This window comes from Moschus berezovskii, chromosome 2 (genome assembly GCF_049115385.1).
Source record: "Moschus berezovskii isolate FMDL1 chromosome 2, NW_MosBer_1.0, whole genome shotgun sequence".
NCBI lineage: Eukaryota > Metazoa > Chordata > Mammalia > Artiodactyla > Moschidae > Moschus > Moschus berezovskii.
Window position 1 is genome coordinate 42983258 of NC_142461.1, and position 24127 is coordinate 43007384.

General features: G+C 40.0%; 1 protein-coding gene across 1 annotated transcript in view; it reads right to left on the reverse strand.

The window, feature by feature from the left end:
- The window catches only part of PARD3B (par-3 family cell polarity regulator beta), a 1186757-nt gene that overhangs the window by 342050 nt on the left and 820580 nt on the right, over nucleotides 1–24127 (reverse strand). The window lies entirely within an intron of this gene.

A 24127-nucleotide genomic window follows, 5' to 3' on the forward strand; every position in this document is an offset into this window, starting at 1 on the left:
TGAAGGGGCAACACTTGCATTTCTGGAAATAGACTACCTTACAGTTTAGTAGATACAGACTGAGTACATCTTACGGATTGTGAACATAAAGTAGCTACTTCAATGCCTAGTATATAGTAAGGCTCAGTAAACAGCTCTATCATTTCTTACTATGATCACTATTTTTGCTTCTACTAATGCTGCTTTTGAACTGTGGTGCTGGAGAAGACTCTTGAGAGTCCCTTGGACTGCAAGGAGATCCAACAAGTCCATTCTAAAGGAGATCAGTCCTGGGTTTTCATTGGAAGGACTTATGCTAAAGCTGAAACTCCAATACTTTGGCCACCTCATGCGACGAGTTGACTCACTGGAAAAGACTCTGATGCTGGGAGGGATTGGGGGCAGGAGGAGAAGGGGACGACAGAGAATGAGATGGCTGGATGGCATCACCGACTCGATGGACATGAGTTTGAGTGAACTCCGGGAGTTGTTGATACACAGGGAGGCCTGGCGTGCTGTGATTCATGGGGTCGCAAAGAGTTGGACACGACTGAGCAACTGAACTGAATGCTGCTGCCATAAATATTATTACTAGTTGCTTAAGAAAATACTAGGTAGTACAAGGAATAGAAAAGAAGTACAACAAAGGCGTGATGCCTGTATAGACATGCATAGAGTTAAAAAACAAAATACACCATCCCATGTATTGTAACTATGTTAAAAACAGTCAAAATAATGACAATAATGCTAATAGCTAACAATGCAGAGAGTGCTTAGCTCAGTTGTAAGTGCTTTACCTGTACTAACAACATAATCCTTAAAGTTATGCTACTGCCAATATTCTTCCCATTTTACAGATAAGGAAACTCAGGCAGAGGGCAGAGAAATACCTGGACCAAAGATACACACTTAATAAGCATCAGAGCTGGGAACTGTTTTCAGGAAGCCTCACTGTGCCTTTTCTGCTCTGTACTGTCCAAAGTTGTACTTGGCCTCCACCGTCTACTTGACTATGGTGAAGCTACTTCAAATGGTCTCTAGTTTCCTCATCTCTAACTAAGACCATTAGTCTAGATTAGCCCTGAGCCTACTTAAACAGACAAAAATGCAAAAACTGGATGTTGTTTTTCCAACTTCACATTACCTTACAGGAGGCAATTTTGCACTTTAACAATATACATGATGACAATAAACATTCCATTTTATAGGTAACAGTGTATCATTAAGATAAGCAACATAGATGGGATTAAGGAGAAAAAAAACATAAGAAATTTCAGGGATAAATTTCCGGTGCTACTTTGCAAATTGTAAATAGCAAGAATACACTGCTACTAAATCCACAAAGAGGTGTATTTCTTACAGTACTAAGAAGGAAAGTAAGTGGAAGAAACAGAAACTGAATAAGATTGTTTCTGACAAGAAACCAAAAGAAAACAAAAAGCAACAGAGAGGTGTGGGATATTAAAGCAACAGTAAAAGCTTTGGAGTTCGCAGAAAATATTTTACACCATCTCTCCCTAGGGATCTGACATGAAGTTTGGGAAAAACATGAAGATGAAAACTATCTGAGGAAGCCGAGTTACTCTGTCAACAATAGTAACCATCTTTTATTTATTAATTGCCATTCAGGAGATTATATTAGAGCCCAAACTGTAAGTATTCACGTCAACCTTTAGCAATAAATTCTAGGGAACATGAAAGTGAATAAATCATCCAAGATATAAGGCATGTTATCTAAAAGGAGCTCAGCAAGAAGTCATCTTTGAGAAGGAACAAATACACTGTTACTCATTTGAAGCAAACTGAACATTAAGGATTCATGGGTTTTGCAGGATTAATAGAACCAGCAATTAATTCACTTTACATAAATAGAGGTCACAAATTAGAAGTGTCAACTGATGTTGGCCAAAATTATAGCCTAACTCTACTGGACGTGGTAGAAAAAAAAAAAAAAAGCAGAAAGGCTTTTGAGTCTTGGTCGTAAATGTGGACTCAGGGATTTTCAGGCTTGAAAACAACTTTCTTATTTATTTCTAGGGAATAAACAGGATATGGTGGTGGGTTAAAAAAGACTGATGTTAGAGAGGAGAATTTGAAATCAGAAAAGTCCTTACAAGGACTTATAGGTGCACTGAACTGACTGAATTGAATCTCTGAGTGAAAGGATCTTGGCTAGGGTTCTCATTTCCTTTATATGTCCAAGACTTCTAAGGGAAGGTTGAGGTTACTGGTTACGAGGGATTATTATAAGTCAACTAACTGATGGCATCAGCATTAAATGTCAACCAAACACTTGGAATAAAGGTTTTAGCACATAAAGATTATATGTGAGCGCAATAAATTGTCACATTCAGTCCTTCTTTCCCACTCCCATTCTCCACAGTTCCAGCTTAGGTTGCCGTTGCATTGGAAATCCTGTAGCTTTCAAAAGGGGAAGATTTTCTGTGTATTTTTAGCCTAACCATTTATACAAATCATACTGTTTCCCAGGCTCCCACTTAAAGTAGAGGTCTCCTTGAAGGAATGATATCAGGATTGGGGGAGGAGACGGGGACGACAGAGAATGAGAATCAAAATCAATACCTCAATAGTTCCATCCCACTGAAGTCATCTCCAAAGTGAGGACACCTCACATTTTCATCTGTAGCTGATGTGATACTGACTGTGGCTGATTTTAAGCAACTGTTTGAGACAGTGATCTCTGAATACCACATGGTATCAGTCATGAGATGGACTACGTCCAAATTTGAGCATTTACTTGTCCCATTTTGAGTATCTGAATGTAAACTGAATATAATTTTTCAATGATTTCCAGGCCCATTTAGATTAGCTGCAAATGCCAAGAAATAGATCTTTCCCCAAACTTTAGTAGCAAGGCTTTATTTTTTTAAACTTATGACTTCTATGTTCAGTCACCATGTTCTCTAAGATACTGATAAACTTATCTTCCCATCAGAAACATGAACTTGACATTCATAAATTTCTAGAAACATGATACAATGTTTATCAAAGGTACTAAAAGAGGGATCCTGCATGAGAAATGTTATACTTAAAGTAGTATAATAAAAGTATTAAAGGTTCATGTGCCAAATTTTTCCTTCAGTTCAGTTCAGTTCAGTTCAGTCGCTCAGTCGTGTCTGACTCTTCGTTACCCCATGAACCACAGCACTCCAGGCCTCCCTGTCCATCACCAACTCCCGGAGTTCACTCAAACTCATGTCCATCGAGTCGGTGATGCCACCCAGCCATCTCATTCTCTGTCGTCCCCTTCTCCTCCCGCCCACAATCCTTCCCAGCATCAGAGTCTTTAGATGTCTCCAAAAGAATTATCACAGAAAGATTTTTTAAAAGATGCTATAGCTTTTTTGAAGATTTATTTGTTCCAAGTGAAGGATCGGCTTGACTTGAACCTGGAAGCCTTCCTCATATAGAATAGAGAGAAATTTCAGGGCCATGTTTTATGGCTCCATCAATCCTCAGACATATCCCCTGTTCCTCCTCACCATCCAGAAAAAATGGAGTGTTTGAAGAAACTGAACACATACACCAAGTCTAAAGATTTAAAGGAATTCTGCCACCACTTCTCCCAGGGTCAAGAAACAAATGGAGAGAAGGACGTTGGAGAGCTACTGTCCAAGTGGAGAGGTACCTCTTCAAAATAAAGTTAAAACACTGAAACCACTGCCCCAGTCTTCTAAGTAGAAAGTCCCATTTCAACATGTTGTTGTTCTTGTTTAGTTGCTAAGCCATGTCCAATTCGTTTGAGACCCCATGGACTGTAACCTGCCAGGATCCTCTGTCCGTGGGAGTTCCTTGGCAAGAATACTGGAGTGGGACCCAAGGACTGAACCCACATCTCCTGCATTGGCAGGTGGATTCTTTACCACTGAGCCACCTGGGAAGTCCACTCACTTCAACTCACTGTAAAACAAAAAGTCCTTTCTGGAGGACTGTTTGGATAGGTTTCTGCCTCTTCCCTATGGCTGAGAACTGCTGCTGGTTCCCTGCAAGGCAGATGATTAGGATAATAGAGAATAGGGAAATTCCCTGGTGGTCCAGTGGTTAAGAATCCATCTTGCAATGCAGGAGACTCAGGTTCGATCCCTGGTTAGGGAACTGAGATCCCACATGCTGCAGAGTGCTGCAATAGATAATAGAGAATAAAACACTCTAGAGAGTAGTGATCAATGGTGAATGACGAAGTGGAAAGGCAGTGAGACATTCCAATACCCACTCTTCCACTTATTTTTTGAGTTATTAACCTTCCTGTGCCTGCTTCCTAATCTGTAAAATTTGGATAAAATGAGGATGGAAGAGTGCTTGGCACATAACAAGTACACATAAAGCATTGGTGATGATTATTGTCATTGGTGTTCTTACATCAGCTCTAAACATTGAGTAAGTGAAACTCTAGAAAAATTCACTTGGTTCAATCCACCACTGCAGTTTAAAATACAACTATTCCCTCTGCAAGAAGCTGAAAAAGGGCTCCATAAAGAAATACAGTACCATCCTTCCTTTTTTATTCAAAAGTTAAACTAATTTTCCTCCAAACAACTCCTTACAGTTTTTTCTTTTGAAATAAGGTGTGTGTGTGTGTGTATATATATATATATCTCCATCTGTTCATCACATATAGAGGCTATTCTTGGGAAGATTAATAGTGGAGTCTTAGATACCCTTCTCCTTAGGCTATAATAATTTAATTAGTCTGAGATTTCATTGGCAATGTTTGAACTTCCCATTCTATCATTAAAATCTTGCAATAAAAGAATGCCTTAATCCAGAAGACCAGTAATTGGATCTTCCATTATTGATGAAATTGCTTCCAATACATTCTTATTAAAACATAAAGAATTATTTAGGGGAAGGTATTCACTTTCAGATACATGGCAAGTTTTCCTCCATGATAGAGCTTTATAATTAACAGATACTTATGATAGTTAACAATAAATAATGTATTAATCTGCACATTTCAGTAACATCGATAGTCCTCAAGGCCTTTAATGAAAATTAATTACATTAGAGCCCCTTCCCCTAAAACAAAGGAATTGTGCCCTGTAGTAAACTGGGGATCAAAATGATTGCAATGTTATCCAGGGGACTCAGCATGAAACTTGAGAAGGCCATGATCTGTCAAGATAGTTTGCTTTCATTAACAATTTGGCTTTGCTGTCTTATGAACAATGAACTTGGGCAAATACAGTAAAAATGCTTTACTTGCTTCATGGGGAGTTGTGATGTGAAATTAATAGCCTTAAAACTCTTTGAATGAAAAATTATTACAAATTCCAAGAAGGAAGTCACACCACCACTTTATTCTCCAACATATCTCACTTTGTCTTTTTATTTTAGATTAAACTTACTGAAAATTTTGTATGTTTGATTTTTTTTTCAGTAGTTTCCCCTGGAGGCTAAATGCCTTATATGCTTTAATAGATATCATTGCAAATCCATTAGCACAGAAAAAAAATTCCCATAATACATAAATGTATAATTTCCCAAATTATGTTATCTGTGCTGTGTCCATAATGGGCCTAATTATCTTCTTGCCTATCTCAGTATTCCAAATATTGATCATCATTCCAAGCTTATCGCAGTGCCCTGTTTCCTATTCATTACCACAGGGCATAATATAATCTGGTTTATATGTTATCTGCTGTCATTTGGGTCTCAGTTCTTTTACTGGCAATTTCCAAGTTCTCTAGGAGAAGAGTTTATTTTTTATTCTTTTTTCCTTTTAGTCTCATAAATCTTGGGGTCTTATCATTTCCTGAAATTCATGTCAAAATATTCAATAATGAACTTCTCATTAAAAGTTATATATTTGCATAATCTCTCCTACTCTGACTCTAAACACTGTCTATTTTAAAGTGAAAAGATCTAGAGAGAATTATGGGAAGATTAGGTGAACAAATACAACAAATGATTTGATTATAAGTGTGGGCATGGCCCTCCAAGTGACTCCACATCTATGCTAAGTGTTGCTGTATGCTTTAATTTTCTTCACTAAAAAATCCCTCCTTTATTTATAAATGGAAAGTCAAAACCTTTTCCCCTGGACTCAAATTATATCCAACAAATGTAATAAATGGTAAATTTACTACACTGAAAATATTCTATGACAATCTCCTGTCTTTTTATTTTTTTAACTTTGTGGATAAGAAAATGGATTCTGTGGTTCAATTTAGTAGGCAAACTCTTAAAAAAAATACATATATTTAAAACCATATCTGGGGAGATTCTGTTAAGGCAACTGGAGAACTCAGTCAAACCCGCTGCCCACAGACTAGTTTGTTGTAATCTTTTGCTTTCTCTCTCTCTGCCTTGTCAGGACAACTCCACCAGATTAAAAACAACAACAGTACCCCTAAACTGGCATTCAAGATCATAACAAGTTTAAAAATTATATAAATAGCATTGTTGTCTGGAAGGAAATGTGAATAGTTAAAGAAGGAAAAAAAAATAACTTTTATTATTTAAGTGGGAAAAAAAAAAAACTCACTTAAGAGTCAAACTGATTAAAGAGGCCAGCTTTCTTACCTGTGGAATAGGATCAATAGGATCGATGAACGCCACCTACTGTTTTCTGTCTTGTTGATCTTGGTATCCTCAGTGCAGAGAAGTACTGAATAAACATTTGTTGTAGGGATAAAGGAAGGTACAAGTAAAGGGGAGTGAGAGCATGGTGACCACCTTCCACTCCAGTGCTGTGAAGCTAAAGGGAGTTTACCCCATGACACACAGCCTTTTGTTTTTACTAATATGACCTTAGGTTTTTTTGTCCTATTTTCAAGGATCTAATTATTTCTACCCTACTTATAATTACTCACTCATCTCTATGTTTTGTCTTTTTCTACTAGTCATTCCTTTCAACTTAACTTCTCTCTTTGTGATATTAACCTTTTCTGCTATTTCCCCGTCCTTACGCACACTTTGAATAGTCTTATTTTTCCCCACTGCCAAGAATACCTTTATTCTCCTTCCAAGTCCTCCTTGTATGGCTTGGTAACAGGCTTTTCATTCTGAACACAAATGGTTTCAGTGATTTTTTTTTCTCCCACCTCATTCTCTTTACCACTTATTCTTTGTATGGCTTACTTCAATAGCACCTCTTTCTTCTGCTTTTGATTGTTGAATGGTTTATGCCTTACGTGGGTTGTATAATGCCGTACTCTCAAAATAAAGAAGAATTCTAATAAGTTTCTTAAAAACTATTAGCATACCGAAAAGGTCAAACTGATTGATTTCTTGGATGGTATCCACATGAATATATTTTTACACGATGTTGTATAAACTGGGTACCTGTATTTTTTGAGGGCCCGAAATTATTTTTATACTTTTGCTTTATTCATTTCTCCCCTTTTTATAGCTAATGGACTGCACTAAAAAGAAAAAAAAAAAACTGAAAATTTCAATTACTTACTATTTTCAGAACTGATAGAAAGTAAGGTTTTATAGCTTTGAATAACAATTATACGATTATATGTAATGAGAATATTCAGTAATACAAATGAATGAAAGTCGCTCAGTTGTGTCCGACTCTTTGTGACCCCATGGACTATACAGTCCATGGAATTCTCCAGGCCAGAATACTGGAGTGGGTAGCCGTTACCTTCTCCAGGGGATCTTCCCAACCCAAGGATGGAACCCAGGTCCCTCGCATTGCAGGCAGATTCTTTACCAGCTGAGCCACAAGGGAAACCCCCAGTAAAATGAATAACAATCTCTTAAGAGGTGCACTTCAACCTAGGTTCAATCTACTGGTAAAACTTCAAGTTAAAAATCAAGTCAGCCATCAATAAGTATTTACTGAATAGTTTTTGTCACTCAGAACTGTGCTAAGTCCTAAGAGGAATAGAAGGCAAGTGAAATAGTAACTAACATTTCCCTGTTGATTTATAATTTGTAAAGTTCTTTCCTGTACAAAATGAAGCCACACCTTACACCACTGATCTTATCCAAATTCAAATGTTTTTTTCATGCCCAGAGAGAGCTACAAAGGAGAGGAAGGAGGAAGGGCTGCATAAAATATACTCACCATTGCTTTCAATGTGTGTGCCCCTGTAAGTATGTGTCTAGGAGAGGGCATGAGTCAAGAGAAATGAACTGTTCATGTGAATCTCCGATTTTTTTTTTTTACCCTTGGTAAACATTTTATTTTTTTAATCGAGATATAATTGATATATAATCATGTAAGTTTAATGATGCAATGTATCAAATGCATGCCAAGTTGCTTCAGCTGTGTCTCTTTGCAATCCTATGGACTGTAACCCTCCAGGCTCATCTGTTTATGGGATTCTCCAGATACGAATACTGGAGTGGGTTGCCATGCCCTTCTCCAGGGGATCTTCCCAACCCAGGGATCGAATCCTCATCTCTTAAGTCTCCTGCATTGGCAGGTGGATTCTTTACCACTAGCACCACCTGGGAAGCCCCAGGTTCTTCTTTAACATCTTAGGGAAAAATCAGAACAAAACTTTTTGGTCAACCCAATATTTGATACATACATATTTGATTTTGATACATATATACTTACATTTTGATTTGATGAGATACATGGATATATTGCAAAATGATTGCCACAATAAGGTTCATTATTGCCTTCATCTCCTCACATTATTGCCTTTTTGTGTGTGTGTATGAATATCAATAACCTCAGATATGCAGATGACACTACCCTTATGGCAGAAAGTGAAGAGGAACTCAAAAGCCTCTTGATGAAAGTGAAAGAGGAGAGTGAAAAGGTTGGCTTGAAGCTCAACATTCAGAAAACAAAGATCATGGCATCTGGTCCCATCACTTCATGGGAAATAGATGGAAAAACAGTGGAAACAGTGTCAGACTTTGTTTTTTTGGGCTCCAAAATCACTGCAGATGCTAATTGCAGCCATGAAATTAAAAGACGCTTGCTCCTTGGAAGGAAAGTTGTGACCAACCTTGATAGTGTATTGAAAAGCAGAGACATTACTTTGCCAACCAAGGTCCGTCTAGTCAAGGCAATGGTTTTTCCCGTGGTCATGTATGGATGTGAGAGTTGGACTGTGAAGAAGGCTGACCGCCGAAGAATCGATGCTTTTGAACTGTGGTGTTGGAGAAGACTCTTGAGAGTCCCTTATACTGCAAGGAGATCCAACCAGTCCATTCTAGAGGAGATCAATCCTGGATGTTCATTGGAGGGACTGATGCTAAAGCTGAAACTGCAATACTTTGGCCACCTCATGCGACGAGTTGACTCACTGGAAAAGACTCTGATGCTGGGAAAGGTTGGGGGCGGGAGGAGAAGGGGACGACGGAGAATGAGATGGCTGGATGGCATCACCGACTCTGTGGACATGAGTTTGAGTGAACTCCGGGAGTTGGTGATGGACAGGGAGGCCTGGCGTGCTGTGATTCATGGGGTCACGGAGAGTCGGACATGACTGAGCGACTGAACTGAACTGATGATGAGAACACTTAGGATCTACTCTTTTAGCAACCTTCAAGTATATAACATTGTTGTTAACTACAGTTACCATGTTGTACATTAATCCCCAGCATTTATAACTAAGTTTGTAGCCTTTGACCAACATCCTTTCTCATTTTCCCCATCGTTCAGCTCTTGGCAACCACCATTCTATTCTTTGTGTCTAGGAGTATGGGTTTTTCGGATTCACATATAAGTGAGATCATGCAGTATTTGTCTTTCTGATTTATTTCAGTTAGTGTAATGCTTTCAAGGCCATGTTGTCACAAATGGCAGGATTTTTGTCTTTTTTTTATGGTGAAATAACATTCCACTGTATGCGTAGGTATTTATGTGTGTGCATGCATGTGTATGTATATATGTGTATGCATATAAATGTATGTATGTATGTATATGTGCATATGCGTGTGTGTGTGTGTGTGTGTGTGTATCACTTTTTCTTTTTCCATTCATCCATTGATGGACACTTGAGTTGTTCCATGTCTTGATTATTCTGAATAAAGCTGCAATAAATGTGGGAATATAAATACTTCTTCAAAATAGTGATTTCATTTCTTAGGATGGATATCCGTAAGTGGAAGTGCTGGGTCACATGACAGTTCTATTTTTAATTTTTTGAGAAACTGCTATACTGCTTTCCAGACTAGTGCACACAGCCATTCTAATAGCTATGAGGTAATGGTCTCTGCTTGCTGTTCCTGCTATGAGTATCTTATCAGAGAGAGTGTAATTCTTGGGTTTTAAGATTTTTATCTTTCATGATTTTATATTCTTGGGTTCCAAAATCACTGTAGACTGTGACAGCATCCATGAAATTAAAGACACTTGTTCCTTGGAAAAAAAGCTATCAAAAACCTAGACAGTGAATTAAAAAGCAGAGACATCACTTTGCCCTTGGGTCAGGAAGATCCCCTGGAGCAGGGCATGGTAACCTACTCTAGTATTCTTGCATGGAGAATCCCATGGACGAGGAGATTGGTGGGCTTCGTTCCATAAGGTCACAAAGATTCAGAAATGACTGAAGCCATTTAGCATGCACACACACACATGCTAGTTAGGTTATCTGGTACAGAGCTTGAACCTGGCATGCAGTAAATATTTAGTAAACATTAGTTTGTACCATATGCCTTCTTTCATGAGCAATGTTTACAGTTATTAGGAGGATTATCTACAACCAACACGATGCCAGGAAAATTTCTGTTTCCATATCCATACATTGTGGGCCCGAGTCATCATTATCTTTGAATTTTCACTCTTTATTCAAAACTTCTACCTTTTCTGTTTTGTATTGCTTAATTGTTTTCCTCTTTCAATAGCCCAAATAATCTTATTTCTTAAGAGGTATTTTCCAAAAAGAAGCCAGGTGTTAATATGACTTGATGAAAAGAACCAGGTCAGGGACGGCAAATAAAGAGCCAATAAGTCTTTTTCACCAGCCAAGTGATCCCTCTCCCTCAGACCAACCCGTGATATCATCAACAAAATGGCAAAACAGACAAGGCTATAGGTTTTTGGGGTCATTAGTCAATAGGCACCTCTATAAATGGCAGAGCTGACATACAGCATACTGACACACAGCAGGGTTCAGGGCTGGAGAAGTTTAGACTTGGGGAAGTCGAGAGAAGAGAAAGCACACCGTGCTCTCAAGTCTTCGGATAAGCTTCATGAATGAAGTGTCCTCACTCACTTCATTCATGCCCGCATGAACGAATGTCCTCAGAGATGGATCGAGTACATGGGAAAAGTAGGATGTGGACCCTCTACTGCAAGAGAAAAGCATGAGGAAAAGTCCTGACATGTCTGCTTGTTAGTGGGAACACAGGATGAATGAGCAGCACGGGGAAGCTGGCACCTGGCAGGAAGTAAGTGTGGGGACAAGGAAGAAGTGAGATAAGAAGGGCCTCAAAATTGGGCTAAGAAGGCTAGACTCAGAGCAGGGGGCAATCGGAAGCTTTTTAAAGTTTTTCACCAGAGGAATGGCTTGGTAATACTGTTATTTTGAGAAAAGATAATTTGGAAGAAAATTACAGGACAGATTAGAGGAAAGATTGAAATAGTATATAGTATAGAACTCAGTGCTCATAAAATATCTTTCTATTTACTTTCTTCCTGTTTATAATTATAACTTCAGGCTTTTGTGAAACAATTTCTTCAGAAACATTTTTAGTGTGTTGGTCATCTGTCCTCACAGTGAACAGACTACTGTCCTCAGATCTTTCTTTGACCAAGTGGGAAAGGCTAAAGAAACATATACTAGTCCACTGGGAGGCAAGGGGTGCTCACGGTTCAGCCTTGGGTAGGGGCTGGGTAGGAAGGGGCATCGCCTGTCACCCCTAAGCTTCCTCCTCGCATGGCTAAGCTGTGACTGTCACGGTCAGACCCAGTGCTCTCTCTTCTTCAGCACACTTTCCTATGTTTTGTAATATATAATGATTAATGGGCAGTAAAACTAATAACATGGGGACACACAAAATAAATGAGGTAGCAAATATGAAAAGGAAGTCCCATTTAATATTGTTGTGAAATCTGACAACACGTCGGAGTTTCCCTGTAACTCAGCTTGAGGAGTCCTTGCCAGCAGGAATCAAGGTTACAGGAAGGCGGTATTTCCATGAATAACTCTCTCTTGGGGAAATCTATGATCAATCTATTTTGTACTGAAATTCTTGCTGGGTTGTAGTGAAATGTCAGGAGTACCTGGAAATGTTGTTTTACTGACTCAGAGAAGCTCATGGAGAAAGAGCATCACTTTCTCCAGTTAATGCTGATCTGTCCTTTCTATCTCCCCCTACTACTGATATCCATTTTTTTTTTTCCTACCCTGTATCCACTATTCCACCTAGAAGAAGGATCCTGATTTTCTTTGGTTTACTACATGCCCCCTACTCTCACCCAGAAGTGTGCCTCTAACCCAGGCATGCCTAGCCATTTCATCCCCTTGGTTGGCTCAGGAGTATATTGTTGGAATACTTAGAACTAATTCTTGAAGAATGATCAGGATAAAGTCATCTTGTTTGCTACCAGGATTACTGGGAGGATAAACCTGGAGCTGCTATTAACCATCTTGTTTTTCTACAAAGAGATGCACTAAAACTGTGTGAGAGAAAGTATTGTTCATATAGGCCCTGCCGCTGCTAAGGCGCTTCAGTCGTGTCCGACTCTGTGCAACCCCGTAGACGGCAGCCCACCAGGCTCCGCCGTCCTTGGGATTCTCCAGGCAAGAACAATGGAGTGGGTTGCCATTTCCTTCTCCAATGCATGAACATGAAGAGTGAAAGTGAAGTGGCTCAGTCTTGTCTGACTCTTCGCGACCCCATGGACTGCAGCCTACCAGGCTCCTCAGTCCATGGGATTTTCCAGGCAAGAGTACTGGAGTGGGGTGACATTGCCTCAGATCCACCAGTATCTTTAGGTAGATGTTCCTCTGAACTTTTCAGTTACTTGTGTCAACAAATTAGCTTCCTTGCAAGAGCCAGAATGAAATTTGTTTCTTTCTATTGTAACCTCCAGTCTTGATTTAACACTCTATTCTCCAATTTTTCCTTCATATAAACACCTGCCAGTTATTCTAACTCAGGTCTGACAGATACTTGGGAAGCAGGGAAGACTCTTCCTTGGCTATACCACTGGTGAAGGGAGCATAAGTACAGAGCTGATAACAGCAGTGAGAAACATGTCTGTTGGTGGACATATTCTAGGGTGGATTTTATGAGAGACAAATTCCCCAACAATGAGAAGAGTTGCATTAGATTCACCTGTTCAGCTTGGCCCCTGACTCCTCCGTGAAGAGAGGACCATTCTCTAGATGATTACTAATAATTATAGGCCTACTACTAATTGTTATACACTTTAGAAAAAAAAGAAAGGCTTCTAAAAGTTAATACAATCAATTCTTACTATGGTTGACCAAGGGTTCAAACAACATATTTACAACTGGATTTTGAAAATAGAAGAATAAACGTGATATCACTTTTAAGTGCCTGTCCTTCTACTGTATTCCTGGGGCCACTCAAAAGAGACTTCATATTTGGGAAGAGGCAGGGAGCAGGTGTTTGTTTCTGGAGGGGGGCATGTGCTGTATGGGTGTGTTTATCTCAAGCTTCTCTTTCATAGAATTTCTAAACTGTGAATTAGGAACTTCTCTATAAACTGAGTAGGGCTTCCCTCATAGCTCAGTTGGTAAAGAATCCGCCTGCAATGCAGGAGGTCCTGGTTTGATTCCTGGGTTGGGAAGACCCCCTGGAGAAGGGATAGGCTACCCACTCCAGTATTCTTGGGCTTCCCTTGTGGCTCAGGTGGTAAAGAAGCCACGTGCAATGCGGGAGACCTGCGTTCGATCCCTGGGTTGGGAAGATCACTTGGAGAAGGGAAAGGCCACACACTCCAATATTCTAGCATAGAGAATTCCATGGACTGTATAGTTCATGGGGTCACAAAGAGTCAGACACAACTGAGAGACTTTCAGTTTCACGTTATGTAAATTGAGTAAGAAAATGATGGACTAGAAGCAAATGGTCTTGGGTGGTTAGCAATAAAGACTTTGACATAACAGGCATCTTGGGTATGGACTTGGAAGACCTTGGGTCTCAGCAAGCTGTTTAAACTTTCTGGGCTTCACTTTCTTCATCAGTAAAAGTGGAAAAATGAAAAAGATTATATTGAAGGTGATAATGATGATGACAGTATAAACACCCACTGTCACTATATTAGGCATGTTCTGAGTACTTTTACAAAGATATTAATTAACTCAGTTATATGAGGTACATACTATGGTTATCTCCATTGTAGAGTTGAGGAAACTGAAGCACAGGTAGGTGAAGTTAACCTGTCTAAGTTAATAGTGGTGCTAATTTCATGGATTTCCATTGTGATCAGATGTAATTACCTATGTTCAAGAAAGTAGCAAAGTAGCAAAGCTGCCACATACTATATATATATATATATACAGACATACTGTATATATATATATACAGACATCATACTTGCTTCTGGTAAGAGAAAGAGGGATATGTTTTCTTCTACATCTGTCAGAGGCCCTGGACTGAATTATTCAAATAAAGTCACAGATGGGTATCTCTTTCTGAACACCTGCTCTTAAGGCACAAGCAATCTACATGAAGAGTCAAAATGCAGAATTCAAAAGCACCCCAAAACAAGGTGGGGTAAATCAAGATATGCAGGGAGTGGTGGGAGTCAGGGCAGAAAAAGGATTCTGGCCCGTCACGGATCCCTGAAAACTGGGCAGTGTCCAATAGGCTGGGAGGTTGTCCAGGGTACAATATGGGAGAGACATGACAACAGAGGCCCATGGAGGGTGGCAAGCCCACCGATTTGTCTACTGTAGAGTAGTCATTAGGGACTGGGGGAGCACAGAGATGAAGGACAGAGATAGCACAAAGTGACCAGGTGCATGACCGATCCCATTGGATCAGAGACATGAAGTCTCTGAAGTCTGAGGCCCTCTGTCCAAACACAGTTCCTCGAACACACTTGTTCTTTGCTACAGATGATAAACAAGGAGGGGATTTCACACTGTACCACATATTAGTACTCATTTTCCCTTAGTGTATACGGCCTAAGGACCTAAAACTAGGATGGAGTTTTTGTTTTGGTTCAACAACAATAACAGTAGCTAAGAGTTGACTCACTGGAAAAGACTCTGATGCTGGGAAGGATTGGGGACGGGAGGAGACGGGGATGATAGAGAATGAGATGGCTGGATGGCATCACCGACTCGATTGACATGAGTTTGAGTGAACTCCGGAAGTTGGTGATGGACAGGGAGGTCTGGCGTGCTGTGATTCATGGGGTCGCAGAGAGTCGGACACGACTGAGCAACTGAACTGGATCTTTATTTAGAACTTATTCTGTGATAGGCTCTGTGCCAAATGTTTGTCATCTGAACAATGCCCCAGCAAGGAGGTATAATCATTCTTCGCTTTTCACCGAAGTCAGTCTTCCAGACCAGAAGCACCAGTTCTGTTCCAAACATTGTTCTTCATACTCAGTTGTGTCCAACTCTTTATGACCCCATGGACTGTGGCACACCAGGCTTCCCTGTCCTTCACCATCTCCTGGACCTTGCTCAAATCCATGTCCATTGAGTCAGTGATGCCATCCAGCCATCTCTGTTGTCCCCTTCTCCTCCTGTCCTCAGTCTTTCCCAACACCAGGGTCTTTTCCAATGAGTTGGCTCTTCCAGCAGGTGGCCCAGGGATCACTGCTTCAGTCTCAGCATCAGTCCTTCCAATGAATATTCAGGGTTGATTTCCTTTAAAACAGACTGGTTTGATCTCCTTGCCCAAGGGACTCTCAAGATTCTTCTCCAGCACCACAAACATGACAGAATCCTTTTCCACTTTTAATAATTAATTATAATAAAAACAAAAAGTATGGCTTTTCTAAAAAGTGCTTATGTCTAAAAAGAAAGCACTGCTTGGTTCACAGCTAATATATAATATAACAACAACAACCCAAAAGAGCTACTTTTGTCCTTATTTTTAAATCAATTTTTGAGCACACTGTCATATTTTTATATTCCCTGCCTAGTTCTGGAGAAGAATTTAGGAAGGAGCTTGTGTTGCATCATTAAATGGTTTTTCCCATCATCTTATGACTGAGTTATGGGCTCTAGATATAGCCATGAGGGGGCATGAAATAAGTGTTTATGGTGATTTAAAAGACCAATTATAAGCCTGTGCCATATTCCTTACTCAGCACACTGCACAGGATGTCAAAACGGCAGTGAAAAAAATACCACATTAGAAATTTTAGCTGAGCAGAACGTCAGTTTTCAGTTAGACTTATAGAATAGAAAACATTAGGATACCATTAACAGTAATGGAGGCAAAGTGGGATTGTTTTCTATTATTATTATTACCGCCATTAGTGGGTCAGAGCCTTCCAAGGGAGAAAAGGTGGGGACAACCCAGGCACTTTCAATACAGCATTAACTCTTTCAGGTCAAAAGGGGCCCATTTAGTGGACTGCAGCAGTCATTTAATAAACGACAGCCTTGTGGCCTCAAAGAATTTATCTCCTGTCCAAAGAGTCTCACTTACATACTCCTATTTTCTGTACTCTATCCCACTAAATATTCCAGTTAGAGAAAAGGTTAATTTGCAGATAATTATCAAGGGAGTGTGGGAATGTTTTTTAAGGCAGAAAAACAAAAATAACCCATCACAACACATTAGCCACTGTGTGCAGATCTGGCAAAGGATAAGGAGCCTCATGAAGTAACAGAATTAAGATGAAAAATTAGAGGTGTGAGAGGGAACAATTTTCTTTCAAGGGATGTACCTGCTGAAATAATTTTTTTCCTGTTGCTTGCTTTGTGCAGTTTATATGTGACCAAGTACAGCTAATCCTGTCTCTTTTTCAAAAGTTAATGTCAGCGACTAAAATAATCTGCTTTCTTGATTTAATTGCATAGTTTAACCTCTGACATAACCTTTTAATTCACACCATGAGAGCCAATCTGATGGAAAGTTTTTCTAGAAATCTGAGTAACTTCACCAAGGTAACAACGGCTTTCCCTCTTGTGGATGTAGGGGAAAACAGTCCACACAGATCATTAAATACACCCTGGCTGTCTGGCTGCAGAGGAGGCCTGCTTACTGCAGAGAAATTCATTAGAATATCCAGAAGTGGGATGTACAGGGATGTAAATATACTTAATACTATTGAACTGCACACTTAAAGAGAGTGATGGTAAATTCATGCTATGTACATTTTACTACAATTTTAAAAAAATTTCGATGCATAGTTATCAAAAAAAGGTATTGGTCACATGACGGTTTAGATAAAGAATACGTTTAGATTTACCTTGATTAAAAAAAGTTGTAAAAAAAGAACACAGTAAAAGTTTTGCTGCTGTTTAGTGCACTGAATTCAATTAAATTTAGGGAACGGAATTAATAAGAAAGCCTAGCTCCTTATAATGCTAGGGCAGAAGTCTTTGACCACAGTCATGTAAAGATCCCACACTCTGAAGGCTTTTGGTTTTAATATGAAGACCAAACAATTCTTTGGATACTATGGGGCCTTTATTCAACTGAGTTTAGGCAATTTCTTAAACTGAAAGATAGTAAAATTCTGATATTCTTTTAACCCTGATTTTTTTTTTAAGTACTAAAAACATTTCTCCTATTTTAGAGATTTAAGAAAAATGATTTGGGGAAGCAACTTAATTTTAGAACAAGACATTTACATCTGTTCCATTTTTCTTACTTAAGTTGCTGAAATATCCAGAGAAGAGACAAATATTAAGGGTTATCTTTTAAGTTTCACTCAAATTATTGAAAATACCTGCCCTCTTAAAATGCTTGGACAGAAGTCTCTGGACAGAGATTGTATAATGATTCTTAAGAAGACCCTCATTAAGGAAAAAAAGGCAGAGACTAGTAAAGTAAAATAACAAACCAAGTCCAAACACATATCATTTTGGATTAAATTCTTCTGCAGAGAAAGATGTTCCAAGCACATATCATTATGGTTCAAATTCCTCTGCAAACAAATATAAAGTGAAGATGGAGGGGGATCTCATTTCTCTTTTGTCAGAGGTGTTTTTCTTTAAATTATTTCAATATGAATTTTTCTCTTTGTAGCTCGGGTTTTTTCCCTATGGTAAAATGATAATTCTTTGCTTAGATAACCTCACTAATGCTGTATTAGAGTTTTGCTGCATGATCAAATAAAAAGAGGTCTAAGGGTTGAGAAAAGAAAATTTGTTTAAACAAGCATCTTTGATAATGAGAAAACTGATGGGAAATTTTCTACAAAGCAGACCAAAGCTACTGGTGTGCATAAGTTAAAACCAGGAAGCAGGAACAAAGTAGAATTAAGTTTCTTCCTCAACTCCAAATATAAGGCATTCTTACCTAGTGATGCATTTCAGGCATAAACTCATATATAATTTATCCTTTTCTTCTTTTTATGGAAAATTAGACTCTTTAAAGGGTATACACCTGGCCAGGAGGCTCATGACTGGGCTATTTCAAGATGAAATGGTTTTGATTTGCGGAATGACATAAAACAGTTCACTGTCCTCGGAGGATAGGTCGTGGGATCTTCAAAGAGTTGAGAACTGACATTCTAGAGTCTCTCCTAGATCTTGTTCAAATCAGTCTGTGACGGGAAGCATATATTTTCACAGCGTAGGGAAGAAAGTCAGTCTTAGTTTGTTTTAATTCCAGAAATTAAGGTTGTGCCTGGGGCCTTGGAACATGCAGACCAGGGCAGTTGTGTGAGTGGCGTTGCCAGTCGGTCTCTGGCTCCACCCTGCTCTTTGGTTACCTGGTATTCTGTTCCTTGTTTCCCAGCTGTGCTTAGTATCTGAGATGCTAAAGTAAATGTTTATTTAACATGATCAACCCCAATCCTTTTCTCCTTAGACCTGCCCCTTCTTTCCTGCACCTGTCTGCTCTCGCATCATGGAATCCTATATGCTTGAAATGTTTATGACTTCATTTATAGCTGTGTGCACCCCTCCCTAGCAGTTGAGCAGCCACTCTCATTTAAGAAGCCCTAAATATTGTTGCCACGGGTGACACGAGAGCATCGAGAATGGTGGAGCTCAACTAATAAAAAGGCTTTCACAGCATTTCAGCCTTTGCTCATAAGTAAAGTTAAAATTTATGGCTTTTAAAATACTGGATCTGGAAGAGGTCAGGTTAAACGGCTGCTAGTAATAAAAGGAATCAATACACCACAGCATCTTGAAACAGCCAGCAAACTAAATAAACACTTCATCCAAATCCACTTGGCCCTGAATTAAAAGAACATAAAATACTGTATTTATTTGGTTTGTTCCCCATCCATCAAGATCGTGCCTCTCTAGGCCTCAACAAATTCTATCCAAGACAAGTATCAAACATTTGCTAGCCAAATGGCAATTAGAGGACATGTCAAGGCTCTGGGTAATTAACTAAGTGTTAACTTTATCAGGGAAACACTTGTAGATGAGTTTACTCCAAACACACAAATAAGACAAACAGTCTGGCATGGGTAGACAACAGATTTCCTGATAGTAATTTATAAAACTGACACTGAAATTTGATATCCTCTGAGAACCAAAGCCTTCCCTTAGGAAAAAAAGTAAAGAAAAAAGAAGGAAAAAAAAAGTGTTTTTCAATAGTTCCTTTCTCTCACTCTGGATTCTGAAACCTAATCTAGATTTTTAGAATGAAAAATTAAACTATGTGCAATCATGAACAAAGTAACAAGTCAGAAAACGTAGGACAATGTAGATTAAGTTGGAAAGAGAAAAAAAAATAATGAATTTAAAAGCACGGCAAGGAAAGACTATCCTTTTGATGACTTTTCTTTTTTGCTACCAATTACCTAAGGCACAAAATATCATCTACTCTCCTTTGGTGACAAGTAGCTTAATAATCTGTTAATGTTATTTTCCTGTTCAAAAGTTCATGCAGGGGGAAGAGGAGTGGTGACTGTATTTTGTCCTAAAGCCATTCCCACCTCCCGCCCCCTGCACTGGAAGGTATTATATGAAAGCTATTTATGTCAGAAAGAGGCGACTGCTATTCATCCCTTCAGACAGAAGAAATCCTGACACAAAGGGACTCTTTTACCCTTCTCTAACAGCTTACGGTTTAATATTTTAAATGTATTTTTGCTTTTCATGGTTCAGCATGAAGTAAGGCTCTGGAATGAAAATAAGTGATCACAGTTTATAGACATAACAGGTAAAAAAGGGACTCTTCTTTTCTGTAGCTTCAGGCTGTATTTAGACTCCCTGCTGGGAATAATTTTGGATTGCAGAGACTCAGCTTTATGGTCAGAAACACTGTGGAGAACTTACTTCCCAGAATGGGCTTCTCTGGTCTGGTTTGACTATCAGGAAACGAGAAATGTTCTCTAAGCAGGGGTGCACTTTAGGGAAGCGATGTCCTTTTACCGAAAGGGTACTGGCTGAGCCCCTGAAAGCAGCCTTCATCCTCGGAGGGGTGCTGCACGTTGTGAAATGACTCAAAAGTTTTCAGAGTTTTGGGGGAAGGCTCCACATTTGTTGGTTGCTTTAAAAATCAGATTTGAAAGTACTGTCTTATAAATAGTCTTTCTGAATAGAAAACAACATTCCACTCTAGAAGTTGCCAATGGTAAATTTGTTTTCAGCAGCGGTCAGCTCCTTTTAAATTGTTGTGTGTATGCTGGGATAAAAGGGCTTTCCTGGTGGCTCAGTGGTAAAGAATCCACCTGCCAACGCAGGAGATGTGGGTTCAACCCCTGGGTCGGGAAGATCCCCTGGAAAAGGAAATTGCAACCCACTCTAGTATTCTTGCCTGGAGAATCCCATGGAGAGAGGAGCCTGGTAAGCTGCAGTTCAAGGAATCACAAAAAGGCTGGACATGACTTAGCGAGTAAACAACAATAAATTCTAAGGTCTAAACTTCAAAACAAATAAAAGCAGTGATTTAAGGAGAAATTCTGTTCCATGTGGTAAGACAGTCACATTTAGCTTGCCCTTGGGATAACTGGATATTTGTTGCTGTTGTTCAGTTGCTAAGTCGTGTTCGACCCTTTGCGACCCCATGGACCATGGCATGCCAGGCTCCCCTGTCCCTCACCATCTCCTGGAGTTTGCTCAAACTTATGTCCATGAGTCAATGATGTCATCCCAACTATCTCATCCTCTGCTGCGCCCTTCTCCTTTTGCCTTCAATCTTCTTCAGCATCAGGGTCTTTTCCAATGAGTTGGAAACCAGTAATAGAGGGAATACATGAATGGGATGAGACCTCCAACACTGGAGGCAGTGAGGATGGCAGAAATAGGAAGTAAGGCAGAGTTACAACTTGAGAAAGAGAAACTACAGGCGCCAATGTTTTGGAAAATCTGAATAATACATTAAAAAAGAAAAACTAAAATGTAGTTAATCCTGAAGGTGGAAGGAGAGGATGACTGGCAATGCTGCCACTATTTATTTTGGCAGTTCTTTTCAAAGGTGATGATGAATTTTGGGGAAAGGTTAGTAGAATTAAGGGAATTAGAAAGTGAATGTCACTTTATAAAGTTCAGTAGCTTCTGGAAGTTCTGAATTGGAGTTCAAGTTTCTTAGGGAAGAACGCGGCCAACATTTTTCATTCTCACAACTGCAGGAAGCTCACAGAAAAATAAAATTTATTAAATGTATTGAGAAAGAGTCTCACTGAGCCTCATGGGTGCCCAGCAATTGTTTTACTCATTTCTCATGAAGTAACTAAAGTTTCTCCCACAGCAGCTGACTCAAAACCTGCCATTATAACAAGTCCCCTTATTCCTATATATTTCCCTTCATTCCCCAAACTTAAAAAAAACAAACCAAACTCGGAGTCTCTCCTTTCTCAGATTCAGAAATGGCCTTTGTTTCTGCTTCCATCCTGTCTTCTGAACTTCATGTCCAAGGAGACTCCCTTCCCTCTCCTTTCTGGACCGATCAGTCATCCCGGCTCTCTCCATCTCTTGAGAGATTCTTTCTCTTCACTGAGATTATCTCTTGGGTCTCTCCTATTCAGAAGCTCCTGCAGGTCTTCTAAGTCTTCTCGTTTCCCTTCTTTTAATGCCAGGCTGGGTGCACCCAGAGACCTCATCCAAAGAGCCTACTTTCTCCCAGTCTCTGGTTCCTCTGCCATATGGCATCCAGCTCCAATGCTTCCTCAGTGCTCCAAGGTCACCAATTACCTCCTAATTGCCAGAACCAATAAACCTCTCTTAGGCCTTATTTTGTTTGATCTCTCTGCTGCACTCGATCCTTCGCTTAACTCTTTCTACTTGAAATCCTATCCTCCCACTGTGTCCAGGCCCAGGGCTACCTGGTTATTCTCATAAGATTCTTCTCAGTCTCCTTTACTGGTGCCCTTTCTTTCCCCTTTTGCCAAATGTGGGCCTTGTCCGAGATGTAACCCTCAGCTCAGCGGTGTCTTTACATATTCACATGCACCTTCTGGGCATCTGTTTCCAGGAGTTTCGGTCATTTGATCAAATTACTCCTCCAGGCTCCCCACTGCTTTTGGGAGAAAGTCCAAGCTCCTTAGGATGGTTTACAAAGCCCTTCATGATCTGGTTTCTCCCCTCACTTCTTTTCCCCTTCCTTTGCTCTTTCCCCCATTTTCCAAATCTTACCATTTTGAATTAATTGCTGTACTTCAAAGATGCTAGCTCTCTCCTTTGGGTCTTTGTACATTCCGTCTCCCTCTCTAGGATTCTCTTCTCTCCTCCCTGGACAGCTCTGCCTCAACCTGTTTTCTTAGACACAACTTCTAGCAGGAGCCTTTTCTAATCACCTCTGTGCCAAAAAAATAAAAAAGAAAGCAGAGACAGGGAAGCAGTTGGGTTCCTCATTTCTGTTACAATGTCATAAAAACTAGTACGTACTGACTGTCAAGCATTCCTTTAAGCATTGTACGTTATTCACAAGATTAATCCTCACCATAAGTCTTGGATGCAAGTGTTATTATTACCGCCACTTATATAAAGGGAAAGAAAGAAAGAAAGAGAAGTCGCTTAGTCGTGTCCGACTCTTTGCGACCCCATGGACTGTAGCCTGGCAGGGTCCTCCATCCATGGGATTTTCCAGGCAAGAATACTGGAGTGGGTTGCCATTTCCTTCTCCAGGGGATCTTCCCAATCCAGGGAAAGGGAACCTTGGGCACATAGAGGTTAAGTACCTTATCCAAGGTCACACAGCTATGAGCGACAGAGGTGAGATCTGGACTCAAGAAATCTGCTTCCAGGGTCAGTGTCCTAAACAGCATGAGGCGATACCACAGCTCTGATATATTACACATCTTCCGTACATTGTCAGTGCGTGGATCTGTCTTCCTCACTAAACTCTAAACTCTTTGAAGGCAGGCACAGAGTCAAGGTCAGCTTTATATCACTGCCCTGCAGAGTGGACAATGAACCGTGATTTGTTGTTGGACTAGGTGGCTGAGCTTTCCTTACTGCGTAGTCTTAAAGATCTCCCCTCCTTGATTACTTACAGCATGGATTCTTATTTAACTGCATCCCTACTGTTGCAATTACATGGATCATTCACCTGTAACTATTAACATACAGGGAGGTTGCCCTGTGTGCCAGAAACTGTGCTGGGTGTTCTATAAGAATCCTCTAAATCCTTCTTCACCTATGAGGCTGATATTATTATTTATGTTTTACAGATAAAGCAGCTGCGGTTCAGAGTGACTCAGGGTCACAGACTAAACTAGCTGTGGAGCTGGGGCTCCAAAACCCGGAGTGGTCCCCCAAGCAGGGCGGCACATTTTCTACCAGACAAAGCCTTTGGGCTTCTCTGAGGTTTCATAAAGAGCCCAGAGGCACAAGTTGCTGTGTGGTTGCTGGCTGATAACTGCCGCTTGCCACGGTTGGGAATCCCTCTTACTTTCCCAAGAGAAACGCTCCCCTGTGTTTCCCAGAAGGGCCGTCTGTGTGCCTGTGGGCGCTACCTCCCTCTCCCACTACCTAAGGCCCCACTTTGGTTCCCTGCTGGCGACTCCCTTCTTCCCTCAGTTCCTCCACAAGGAACACTGAGCTCTCTGACTCCTTTGTCTTCTTTTAAATTCTTGCAAAAGACCTTTTCTTGGTGAAGCTTTTCACCGGGTCTTTTTGTCCTTTCTTCTACTAAAGATGAATAAGCATAGAAAAAGGAAAATACCATAAATACTGTATAAATACGAAGGAGCTGG